The 13119-nt window shown below is 42.3% G+C and overlaps 1 long non-coding RNA gene across 1 annotated transcript in view; it reads left to right on the plus strand.

Annotated features, from left to right (window-relative positions):
* The window catches only part of LOC138852385 (uncharacterized), a 521713-nt gene that overhangs the window by 221983 nt on the left and 286611 nt on the right, over positions 1 to 13119 (plus strand). The window contains exon 3 of the long non-coding RNA XR_011391717.1: positions 2162 to 2202. This is a non-coding gene — a long non-coding RNA (uncharacterized lncRNA). The remainder of the gene's footprint in view (positions 1 to 2161; positions 2203 to 13119) is intronic.

The raw sequence follows: 13119 nt of genomic DNA on the forward strand, positions 1-13119 counted from the left end.
CTGATATATCTGTGGCCCCTCTGCAAACATACATCCTGAAGTCTACTCATCAGTCTTTTGTCTGCCAATATATAATCCAACAAACTACTGTCATTACGCCCTATAACATATCTTGTATATTTATTTATTTATCCTTTTTTTCTTAAAATGTGTATTACCTTTTACCATACACATGTCTGTACAAAGTTCAATCAAAGGCTTCCCATTATCATTTACACCTGGCACCCCAAACTTACCTACCACACACTCTCTAACCGTTTCTCCCATCTTAGCATTTAGGTCCCTTACCACAATTACTCTCACTTAACATCTCCCAAAATTCTCTCTCTCTCTCTCTCTCTCTCTACATTCCTTCCTTCTTCAGGTGCAAACACACTTATTATGACCCACTTTTTACATCCAACCCTTGTTTTAATCCACATAATCTTTGAATTTATACATTTATATTCCCTCCTCCCCTCCCATACCTGATCCTTCAACATTATTGCTACCTCTTCCTTAGCTTAAACTCTTTCAGATACTCCTTATTTAATACTATTTCTCCCCACTGAAACTCCCCTTCAGCTTTGTTTCGCTTAGGATATCCAACGTCTTTCATAACAGTGGCAGTCATCTCTTTCTTATCAGTTGCACTACATCTACGCACATTCAAACATCATAGCTTTATAAAGTTTTTCTTCTTATTTTTAGTAATTTATACAGTGAGAAGGGGTTATTAGCCTATTGGTCCCGGTATTTTAGTCGCCTCTTACGACACGCATGGCTTACGGGGGAAAGATTTTTCCCACTTCCCCATGGAGATGAAAGGAAATAAAAAGAACAAGCCCTATTTAGAAAAATAGAATTCAGATCGGTGTGTATACATATACGTGTACATGTATATATAATGTGCCTAAGTGTAAGTAAATGTAAACGTACATGTTTTCCTGCGTGTTTATGAGACAGAAAAAGACACCAGCATTCCTACCATTGTGTAAAACAATTACAAGTTTCTATTTCATACGCATTTGGCAGGATTGTAGTACGACCCTGAGTGGTTGTTGTCTACTAACCAACAATGTTGTTATTATTATTATTATTATTATTATTATTATTATTATATATCCTTACTCCCAGAAGGAGTAAGGATATAGTGAACAGGTTAGGTAAGGGCTCAGCCAGAGCATAAAAGTAACAAAGAATTTAACAATAGAGTTGTACATGAATAACATGTGTTAAGACATGTACTAAGTGTTGTGGGGCCTCAACACTGTGTGTGATAATACCTGGAAATGTGTGACACTGCAGTAGTTCTGGGTGATTGTGTCGGGGACTGCTGGGAGGAATGCTTCTAAATCTAAAATCTCTTTCGTACGTTCGTTTGCTTGTTAATCGTTCTTAGGATGTTTCATGAGATCACCGTGAGAACTTCCATGAATCACATATGTTGCTTGAGTTATCAGATGTGCGAGCAGATTTATGCTCCCTGAAACGTGTTTTCGAAATCCTTAAAGTTTCACCAACGTAGTTTCTATCAGCTTTCAAAAGCAGTAATGTAAACAAACTTCTGCCAGAAGATTTATGTTGTAGAGTCCACTGTATCATAAGGTATATTAAATCCCATGTGTATTATTGTTAGATTACTGGGAGATGTTTTTGGTATGTGAGAGGGGAAAACGTCGCTGGCTTCTGCTTCCCTTAACGCTGTATAGTCCTTGTGGCTTAGCGCTTCTTTTTGATTATAATAATTATAATAATGCTTCTCTTAACTCTACAAACTGTCATATAAAGCAGGGTAGCGTCACACTGTGGATATATCCAGTTGCCCTAAATAAATTAATCTCTTAGGATATTTTCTCTGTCTCTGTGTATGTCTGTCTGTCTCTCTCTCTCTCTCTCTCTCTCTCTCTCTCTCTCTCTCTCTCTCTCTCTCTCTCTCTCTCTCTCTCTCTCTCTCTCTCTCTCTCTCTCTCTCTCTCTCTCTCACACCCTCTTTTTCATTATCATCAAAGCCTTATATCTTCAATCTGCAAAGTGGTGAAACTGCAGCGCACTGGCCCTATTATACACACTATGCACGCACGCATACACACACACGTACACACACACGTACACGTAGGTACGTACATACGTTTACATAGTCCGGTGTAACGAGTGATTGACAAAGTTGTCTCGCACACAGGTAAGCGCCTGGAGTAGCTGCCCATTACACCATTGATGACGGTAAGTGCAGCAGCTGCAAGGTCTCGAAGAGAAGCACGAGGTAAGAGGAGGGTGAACGAAGGGGTGAAGGTGCTTAATGGAGGGGTGTTGGGAGGGGAAAGATGGAGGAGTAAGGGATTAGAGAGGGGAGAAGAGGGGAATAAGGTAGAGATACAGATGTGGAGATGGTTGTACATCTCCCTTCACACACTCGCTGGGTGCCACAGACCACTGTCTGAGAATTCATGGCAGTAGATCTCTCCACACCCGGCACTGTGTGTAAAGGTTAGCTTTTGTGTTGTTTAAATGAATCTGATATTTCCTGTGTCCTAGTGTTGTTAATGGACCTGCATTGTATTATACGCCTACAATACCTCAGGCCAGTGTGTTTCAGTCCCTTCACGAGATTGGAGCTGTTGAGGGGCTCTTGATCCACGAGACTGGAACTAATCTTTCTGGGATCAAACTCCATTAACTCGTATTTCCCAGAATCTGTGCGACTGACTATGAGTATAGTGTCTCCCCCCCCACCACCGTGAATATAAGAATGTGCCCTGACAGATGACCGACGTACACTTGGCCGACAGACATTTGACCGAAGAACAACTGGCAGAACGGACATATGGCCGAACGGATAATTAGGTTAGGTTAGGTTTGTTATTTTATGGCCTTTTTAATTTACTTTATTTTAATTTCTTTTTAATGCTTTGGGGACAAGATGTAATGATTGCCAGTTCGGTCATATATCCGTTTGGTGAAATATCCGTCGGCCAACTGTCCGGGAGCCATATAAGAATACCAAGGTGTGTTTGTGTGGTTGTGAGACCTGTATGTACCGTCCCCAGTGCATCTTAATGTGCACATGAGAATTACCACCTCTACCCGATAACACTGAAGGGACTGGGAGTGTGTAGTTCATGGGTTATAGGAACTATAACTCAACACCCTCAGAATACCCAGGAGCTGGAACACAACCTTGTCACTTATGAATAAAAATGGAGAAGAATCAGAGTAGAGATAGTTTAGATAGTTAATGGGTCCCAACGGTGTCCTGCCGACAGTACAGAAAGTTTTCATTGGGACTGTGTTTCTGTTAAGATGTGATAAACATCTTAACAGATCGAAACGTTGTTACAATATAACCTACCCACAATAGGTGGGTGGGAATGGTTGGTTTTGAGAAAGACATGCCTTGTGTGGGCCAGTAGGCCTTCTGCAGTGTTCCTCTATTCTTATGTTCTTATGAGTTGGTGCAGATTTGACTATTTTTGTGTGTAAAACTGTACGCCATTTTGATTCCCGTAATAGTAACAATCCAATAAATATTGTTTAAAAAATTAGAATCATTGGAATTCTCATCACATTAAAATATCGTTTATTTTGATTTTAGAATTGTAGAGAATTTTAAAACTAATGCAACTGGTCAACAATTATAGGGTTATAACTGTAAGAGTAGTTGACATGTGCAGGTGATCTATCCTCAACCTTTTATAGGTTATTCCCGAAACAGAGTTCCACAAGATTGCTTTAAAGATCCTCTTTTGATCGGCTTTACAATATCAGGCATCACCGAGTAATTCTTATATTGTTACTGGTGATAGATTCACATATAAACATAGGAACGATATGGTAGTGGTGGTGATGATGGTGGAGAGCATGGTGGTGATTCTATTGGTGTGGTGGTGATGGTGATGGTGGAGAGTATGGTGGTGATAGCATTGGTGTGATGGTGGTATTGATGATGGTGGTGATAGAAGAGATGATAGACACAGATATGCATATGAATGCATATACATATGAATTAACATGCATGTATTCGTCCATATATATATATATATATATATATATATATATATATATATATATATATATATATATATATATATATATTTATTTATTTTTTTTTTTTTTATAGGATGGGGTCCACCTCTGGTGTAAATTGTGGGACCCATAGCCTCGGAGAAGTGGATAAAAAGGCTTCAAGGAAGAATATTTGGATTTCTTCCTGAAGCCATTTGAATATTCCACTTCCCCTACCACCCCATCTTTTAAACTATTTTTTTTTACCAATAGGAATATTTTATTACATAATATGGCACAGAAGATTTAAGAGATACATTGTTGATATAAAGGTGGCATATAAGGTACATGTTGTTACGTGTGTAACACCGATTATAAGGCGAAAATCTCATCCAGCTCCTCAGAGCTGGGGCGTGTGCCCAAAATGCAGCATGCATTACCCCTTTGAACAGCCGCGCTGAGCCGCTGGAACAGAAAACTAGCTGCCCTGGGATCCCTAGTTACCCTGATGAGTCTTTTTCCCAGCTCCTTAAGGAAATTAGATGCACTCTTTCCCCATGAGCCAAGGGTCTCTGAGCCTATGGGAACAAACATATAATATACACAAATAACCCGCATATAGAAGAGAGGAGCTTACGACGACGTTTCGGTTGGATTAGGCTAAATTAAATTGTGCTTGTTATAATAAGGTTAGGTAAATTTTCTAAGGTTCTTTTGGTACAAAATTCTTAATTTTTACAGTAACATAAATGAAAAAATATATCTTTAAATGTATAAGAGCATTTTTTAAAAAAGGGCTTAATATTAAATGAGATTTTGCTAATTTGCTATTGGGCACGACATTATATATATATACACACGCACAAGGTGTTTCAAAGAGGTGGACACAATTTCCAAGCAGTCTCCTTTGAAATTGGGTCCATCTCTTTAAAACACAGTGTGTGTGTGTGTATATATATATATATATATATATATCTGGCACCTCTGCCAGAGAGAGGCTGTGGGCATCTCGCTCTGTGATTTTGGCACAATATCGTCCAATCAAGAACACCTACCAGGATTATCATCAACAGACTGGTGTGTGAATATCTGCTGGTCGTGTTGGAAAGGGCCTGAAGACTCCGCATTTCGTCTATTCCGTCAGAATCAAGAAAAGTTCTGTGTATGTGAATTCAGTGAGGGAACACAACGGTCACCTATGGGTAGGAGAGGTCGGTGAGGGGAGGCCTAATGGAGGAGGAGGAGGCGGAGGTTGAGGGGTAAAACTGTCCCCCCCTTCCCCAAACAGGCGCGCATACACCGTGTGCTCGTGTTACAACAATGGTGTGTTTGTTCACCGTGTGTATAGTGTATATAGTCTATAGTGTACAGTGCATAGTATGTGCATGGTATGCGCATAGCATGTGAAGTGTATAGCGGTGTGTCGTTGATAGTGGGGGCAGTGCACTGAGCACAGTGGTGTATAGTAACATGTGCTCTGAGCATCGTGGTGTATAGTGACTTGTCCTGGGAGGGAGTGAGTGCCCTACTCCGCCTCAGCACACATCTTCCACCGCCCACCACAAGGACTGGACACCCCTCTCCTCCCCCCCCCCACCACCACCATGAACCACATGCGGAATGTGCCATGCGCCATTTTCCCTTCAGCTTGGGCTTATCACACAGTGTGAGGTATGGCAGACGATGAAGCCAGTCAGCCACAAAGCCAGGGAAACAATGCACCCAACAATGAAAGAAGAGGCACATGTCAGGTGTGTGGAGAGTTTCGAGCACGCAACAGGGACGGCCGTATTCGTGCACACAATAGGTGTGCGGGATCACATATGCCCCCAGCAGAGAGCAGCCCACAGCCTCCACAGGCAGATGACAATTCCAATGGCAACCTCGTCACTTGCGATAACCTTCTGTTGGCATTCAAATCCACTGCTAGCAGTACACTATCCCACATCCCTAAAGCAGCTCGCCCATATGCAGCAGGGAAATTCACAGACCTTCTTAAGCGGGTGAATGGAGGTTCCACCAACTTAGAAGCCCGAGGCACCATCCAAGCATGGCGCAACCTTCTCTTGTTCGGCAATGTCTGTCTTGCAGTTCCTGAAAGACGAGGCAAACTGCTAACCACGTCAGTTATCAAGGCAGTGCGCAACTACCCAAGAACGGATAACTGTGTCCCTCTGCCCCATCATCGCAGGAATCAAAGAGGCAGACCCAAGAAAAGTCCTACTGAGAACGAGAAAATTTGCGCACAGGTTAGCAAAAAAATTGAGGAAGGTAACACAGTGGGAGCAATAAGAATAATTACAAGTGACGACACTGTAGCCCCCAAAGATGAGACCACGGCCCAAGCACTAAGAGACAAGCACCCAACCAGGGACACCACAGCCATCAACGACAACCCTGAGGAAGACCCTATCACTGAACAATTAATTTTGCCAGAATCGGAAGTCTATAAGGCGATCGTGTCATTTCCAGCAGGATCTGCAGGAGGTTACACTGGAATTCGACCTCAGCACCTCAAAGAGATGGTAAATCCAGTACTCGGTGAATCTGCATCAATTCTTCTCACCGAGTTAACAACTTTCGTCAACAATTGCCTGGCTGGGCGAATCCCAGAAGAAATTAAACCTTTCTTTTTTGGAGCCTCACTATGTGCTTTGAAGAAGAGGGATGGGGGAATCAGACCCATTGCAGTTGGAAACACTCTTCGCCGTCTCGTTGCCAAAGCAGCAGTGAGAAACATTCGCCTAGAAGCTGCCACTATACTCCAGCCACACCAACTGGGCTTTGGGGTCTCTCAAGGCAGTGAAGCTGCAGCTCATGCGGCAAGGGCCTACATCAGGGACCTACCAGAAGACAAGGCCATAGTCAAACTTGATTTTAGAAATGCCTTTAATATGGTGAGGAGAGATGCTGTTTTGCCAGCTGTTCGGGTTCGGTTCCCCAGTCTCTTTCCCTTCATTTCAGCCGGCTACAGCAAACCCTCAATTCTTTTGTTTGGAGAACATGAAATTCAATCATCAGAGGGTGTTCAGCAGGGTGACCCACTTGCTCCACTTCTCTTCTGCTTGGCAGTAAGAGAACTAACTTCCAGCCTACGCAGTGAGCTCAATATATGGTACCTGGATGACGGCACTCTGGCAGGTACTGAAGAGTCCCTCGTGGGGGACCTACAACTGGTGAAAACACAGGGAGAAGGCTTGGGACTCATCCTCAATCCCTCTAAGTGTGAAATCATCACAGCGAACCAGGAAATAATCAATGCTGTGCGAAGAATCCTCCCGGAAATCTCGACTACAACTCCGTCCAACAGTACCCTCTTGGGGGCACCGCTGGGTCACCAGGCCATCGATACTGTCCTCAGGGACAAATTGAATGACCTTATGAGAATGGAGGAGAGAATAAGCGATCTTGATGCCCATGATGCTCTGTATCTCCTCACAAGGTGTCTTACTATGCCAAGACTCACTTACTTCTTGAGGTGTGCACCCTCTTTTGACAACCCAACACTCGATGAATATGACGCACACCTGAGATCAACTTTTAAGAAGGCACTGAACCTGTCACTAGAGGATGAGCAATGGGATCAGGCAACCCTCCCAGTGCGACTGGGAGGTATAGGGGTGCGTAAAGCAACGCATGTTGCTTTACCTGCTTTTCTGTCGTCGTGTTTGGCTTCCAGTGCATTAGTCAAGAAGATAGTGCCCGAACGCTTGAGAGACTTGGTAGGAGCTCAAGACCCCAGGTTTACTGAAGCAGCAATTCGGTGGGACACCCTTACAGACTCCTCCAGTAGACCAGCTCCTCCCAAACAGCACAAACAGTCCCACTGGGACAAACCGATCATGGAAAAAATCGCCAACACAATGCTCTCCAATGCTTCAGGAAAGAACAAAGCTCGTCTCCTGGCAGTGAAGGCACCACACTCAGGAGATTTCCTGTTAGCTGTTCCCAATTCCTCCCTGGGCACCCGTCTCGACCCACAGGCCATTCGGATTGGTGTTGCTCTTCGCCTAGCCGCCCCCATCCTCACCGAACATAGGTGTATTTGCGGCAGGGCGACAGCTGATCAATTCGGACTCCATGGTCTCGTGTGTCACACAGCAGAAGGGAAGTATGCCAGACATGAGGAGATCAATGACATAATAAAGAGAAGCCTCGTCACAGCCCGTTGCCCAGCTCAACGGGAACCCCAAGTACAGAGGTCTGATGGAAGTCAAAAGCGTCCTGATGGAGCCACTATGCTACCCTGGAAGGATGGAAAGCAGATTGCCTGGGACTACACCTGTGCTGCCACATTGGCAGACACCTACTTGCCATACTCTGTAGTGGAAGGGGGTGGAGCTGCCAGCCACAGGGAGACCCAGAAGATCCGAAAATATGAAGACCTTCCCCCTTGCTATAACTTCATTCCAATAGGGTCGGAGACCCTTGGAGCATGGGGCAAGTGTGCTCTGAAGTTCCTCAAAGAGCTGGGTGAAAAGCTCATCATAGAAACCAAGGACCACAGGGCGACCAGCTTCCTCTTTCAGAGACTCAGTGTTGCGATCCAGAGAGGAAATGCCTGCAGCATTCTGGGCACGCGGCCCACCGCAGGGGAGCTGGACGAAGTATTCGAGATGTAGCTCTGAGTTACCTATGTTGTTTTACTTTGTATCATATTTTTGTGAATGTTTCGTCAATGTATTTTGTCTTTATATATATATATATATATATATATACAATTTCATTCTCATCCCTGTTTGGTGTACTAGCCTCACGAGCAGTATTTATATATTATTGGAACCACGAACGAGTGGTACTGATCAATAACAACACTGCGCTAGCCAACGATTCGAACCCATGTTGTACTGGCCTGCCTCATGATAAGTGAGAACCACATGACGCTTTAAAAAACAGGATCACCCAACCCTACAAGCTCGTGAGGCTAGTACACCAAACAGGGATGAGAATGAATATATATATATATATATATATATATATATATATATATATATATGAGATGAGTAGTGGGGGGGTTGAAGAGGGTGGGTATAGTTTTAAAAATGCAGTATTAGAATGTGGGGCAGAAGTTTGTGGTTATAGGAGGGTGGGGACAGGAGGAAAGAGGAGTGATTGGTGGAATGATGAAGTAAAGGGTGTGATAAAAGAGAAAAAGGTAGCTTACGAGAGGTTTTTACAAAGCAGAAGTGTTATAAGAAGAGCAGAGTATATGGAGAGTAAAAGAAAGGTGAAGAGAGTGGTGAGAGAGTGCAAAAGGAGAGCAGATGAAAGAGTGGGAGAGGCACTGTCAAGAAATTTTAATGAAAATAAGAAAAAATTTTGGAGTTAAACAAGTTAAGAAAGCCTAGGGAAAGTATGGATTTGTCCGTTAAAAACAGAGTAGGGGAGTTAGTAGATGGGGAGATGGAGGTATTAGGTAGATGGCGAGAATATTTTGAGGAACTTTTAAATGTTGAGGAAGAAAGGGAGGCGGTAATTTCATGCACTGGTCAGGGAGGTATACCATCTTTTAGGAGTGAAGTAGAGCAGAATGTAAGTGTGGTGGAGGTACGTGAGGCATTACGTAGAATGAAAGGGGGTAAAGCAGCTGGAACTGATGGGATCATGACAGAAATGTTAAAAGCAGGGGGGGATATAGTGTTGGAGTGGTTGGTACTTTTGTTTAATAAATGTATGAAAGAGGGGAAGGTACCTAGGGATTGGCGGAGAGCATGTATAGTCCCTTTATATAAAGGGAAAGGGGACAAAAGAGATTGTAAAAATTATAGAGGAATAAGTTTACTGAGTATACCAGGAAAAGTATACGGTAGGGTTATAATTGAAAGAATTAGAGGTAAGACAGAATGTAGAATTGCGGATGAGCAAGGAGGCTTCAGAGTGGGTAGGGGATGTGTAGATAAAGTGTTTACATTGAAGCATATATGTGAACAGTATTTAGATAAAGGTAGGGAAGTTTTTATTGCATTTATGGATTTAGAAAAGGCATATGATAGAGTGGATAGAGGAGCAATGTGGCAGATGTTGCAAGTTTATGGAGTAGGTGGTAAGTTACTAAATGCTGTAAAGAGCTTTTATGAGGATAGTGAGGCTCAGGTTAGGGTGTGTAGAAGAGAGGGAGAATACTTCCCGGTAAAAGTAGGTCTTAGACAGGGATGTGTAATGTCACCATGGTTGTTTAATATATTTATAGATGGGGTTGTAAAAGAAGTAAATGCTAGGGTGTTCGGGAGAGGGGTAGGATTAAATTATGGGGAATCAAATTCAAAATGGGAATTGACACAGTTACTTTTTGCTGATGATACTGTGCTTATGGGAGATTCTAAAGAAAAATTGCAAAGGTTAGTGGATGAGTTTGAGAATGTGTGTAAAGGTTGAAAGTTGAAAGTGAACATAGAAAAGAGTAAGGTGATGAGGGTATCAAATGATTTAAATAAAGAAAAATTGGATATCAAATTGGGGAGGAGTATGGAAGAAGTGAATGTTTTCAGATGCTTGGGAGTTGACGTGTCGGCGGATGGATTTATGAAGGATGAGGTTAATCATAGAATTGATGAGGGAAAAAAGGTGTGTGGTGCGTTGAGGTATATGTGGAGTCAAAACACGTTATCTATGGAGGCAAAGAAGGGAATGTATGAAAGTATAGTAGTACCAACACTCTTATATGGATGTGAAGCTTGGGTGGTAAATGCAGCAGCGAGGAGACGGTTGGAGGCAGTGGAGATGTCCTGTCTAAGGGCAATGTGTGGTGTAAATATTATGCAGAAAATTCGGAGTGTGGAAATTAGGAGAAGGTGTGGAGTTAATAAAAGCATTAGTCAGAGGGCAGAAGAGGGGTTGTTGAGGTGGTTTGGTCATTTAGAGAGAATGGATCAAAGTAGAATGACTTGGAAAGCATATAAATCTATAGGGGAAGGAAAGAGGGGTAGGGGTCGTCCTCGAAAGGGTTGGAAAGAGGGGGTAAAGGAGGTTTTGTGGGCGAGGGGCTTGGACTTCCAGCATGCGTGCATGAGCGTGTTAGATAGGAGTGAATGGAGACGAATGATACTTGGGACCTGACGATCTGTTGGAGTGTGAGCAGGGCAATATTTAGTGAAGGGATTCAGGGAAACCGGTTATTTTCATATAGTCGGACTTGAGTCCTGGAAATGGGAAGTACAATGCCTGCACTTTAAAGGAGTGGTTTGGGATATTGGCAGTTTGGAGGGATATGTTGTGTATCTTTATACGTATATGCTTCTAAACTGTTGTATTCTGGGCACCTCTGCAAAAGCAGTGATAATGTGTGAGTGTGGTGAAAGTGTTGAATGATGATGAAAGTATTTTCTTTTTGGGGATTTTCTTTCTTTTTTTTGGGTCACCCTGCCTCGGTGGGAGACGACCGACTTGTTGAAAAAAAAAAAAAAAATATATATATATATATATATATATATATATATATATATATATATATACACACACACACACACACACACACACACACACACACACAGTGTGTTTTAAAGAGATGGACCCACTTTCAAAGGAGACTGCTTGGAAATTGTGTCCACCTCTTTGAAACACCTTGTGTGTGTATATATATATATATATATATATATATATATATATATATATATATATATATATATAATGTCGTGCCGAATAGGTAAAACTGGTCAATTAGGAAAATCTCATTTAAAATTAAGCCCTTTTTTAAAAAATGCTCTTATACATTTAAAGATATATTTTTTTTCATTTATGTTACTGTAAAAATTAACAATTTTGTACCAAAAGAACCTTAGAAAATTTACCTAACCTTATTATAACAAGCACAATTTAATTTAGACTCATCCAACCGAAACGTCGTCGTAAGCTTCTCTCTTCTATGTGCGGGTTATTTGTGTATATTTTAGATAAGTTTACAATAATTTAATAAACAAACACAATGAAATATATTCTTTCGTTACGTTCAGAATGATTTATGCGGAATTATTGCATACACAAATTTTCGCTTGTCCTGTATGGCAAGATGAGCGTTGCTATTTAAGCCAAGATCGCAAGTTCTGCCTATTCGGCACGACATATATATATATATATATATATATATATATATATATATATATATATATATATATATATATATATATATATATATATATATACAAACACTGATCTCTGGCTGAAGGAGACTCGAAACTACGAACCTTAGGACAAGGTACGCAGTGCTTTACCAATCTACCCACACTGGACAATACCTTGGCGTGTAAGCTGTAAGCCTTCTCCCTGAAAGCTGGCTGCCTTGGATCAAACGTGTAGCGCAAGCTACACGCCAAGGTATTGTCCAGTGTGGGTAGATTGGTAAAGCACTGCGTACTTTGTCCTAAGGTTCGTAGGTTCGAGTCTCCTTCAGCCAGAGATCAGTGTTTGTGTATATTTCGCCTGCTCTCGCGAATTCCTTGCGCACACACACACACACACACACACACATATATATATAATATATTATAATGTCATTAAAATCACAGGCGCACATGCGTACCCACGCACAATGCCACCCCTTCCCTCTCCTCTTCCGTTTCCCCTCGCTATGTAATATCCCTCGGGGAATTTCACATTAGTTTTTCCTGTTTTTCTTTTCTGCTTTGATCACTAAAACTGATTTTCTTTCTGGTATTCACATTTGCATCTCACTGCTCTTCCTTGCAATGTTATCAGCATTTGTGCACCAGACGATTAATCTCTGTTTGTCTCTTTGATACATCTGGTCATTGCCCATGTGAGGGGATGTAGAGGGTCATCGATGTTTGTCTGGTTTGTAGGGTAGGGTATGCAGCAGTTAGTGGGTGGGATTAAGTGATTGAGTAGAGCGGACTGAATTGCAGGGTTGAGTTCAGTTGGTGGGATAGGAGGGATGAATAGGGCATTGTCCTGTGTCAGGGAATAGTAAAGTTGAGAGATGAGGATTGTGGTGGTGGGAAATTGTTAAGAGGAAGGTGTTATTCTCCTCTCCTCTCTGCTTCTTGGTGGTGTTCCCTTCCACTCTCCTTGATGAACTGCTCTGGGGTCGTTACTCTCTGTTGGCTTGCCTCTGTGGGAGAGAGGGAGGAAGGTGAGAGGGGTCGGGAAGGAAGTGGAAGAGGAAAAGCAGAGAGGGAGAGGGAA

Source organism: Cherax quadricarinatus, chromosome 7 (assembly GCF_038502225.1).
Source record: "Cherax quadricarinatus isolate ZL_2023a chromosome 7, ASM3850222v1, whole genome shotgun sequence".
Taxonomy (NCBI): Eukaryota; Metazoa; Arthropoda; class Malacostraca; order Decapoda; family Parastacidae; genus Cherax; species Cherax quadricarinatus.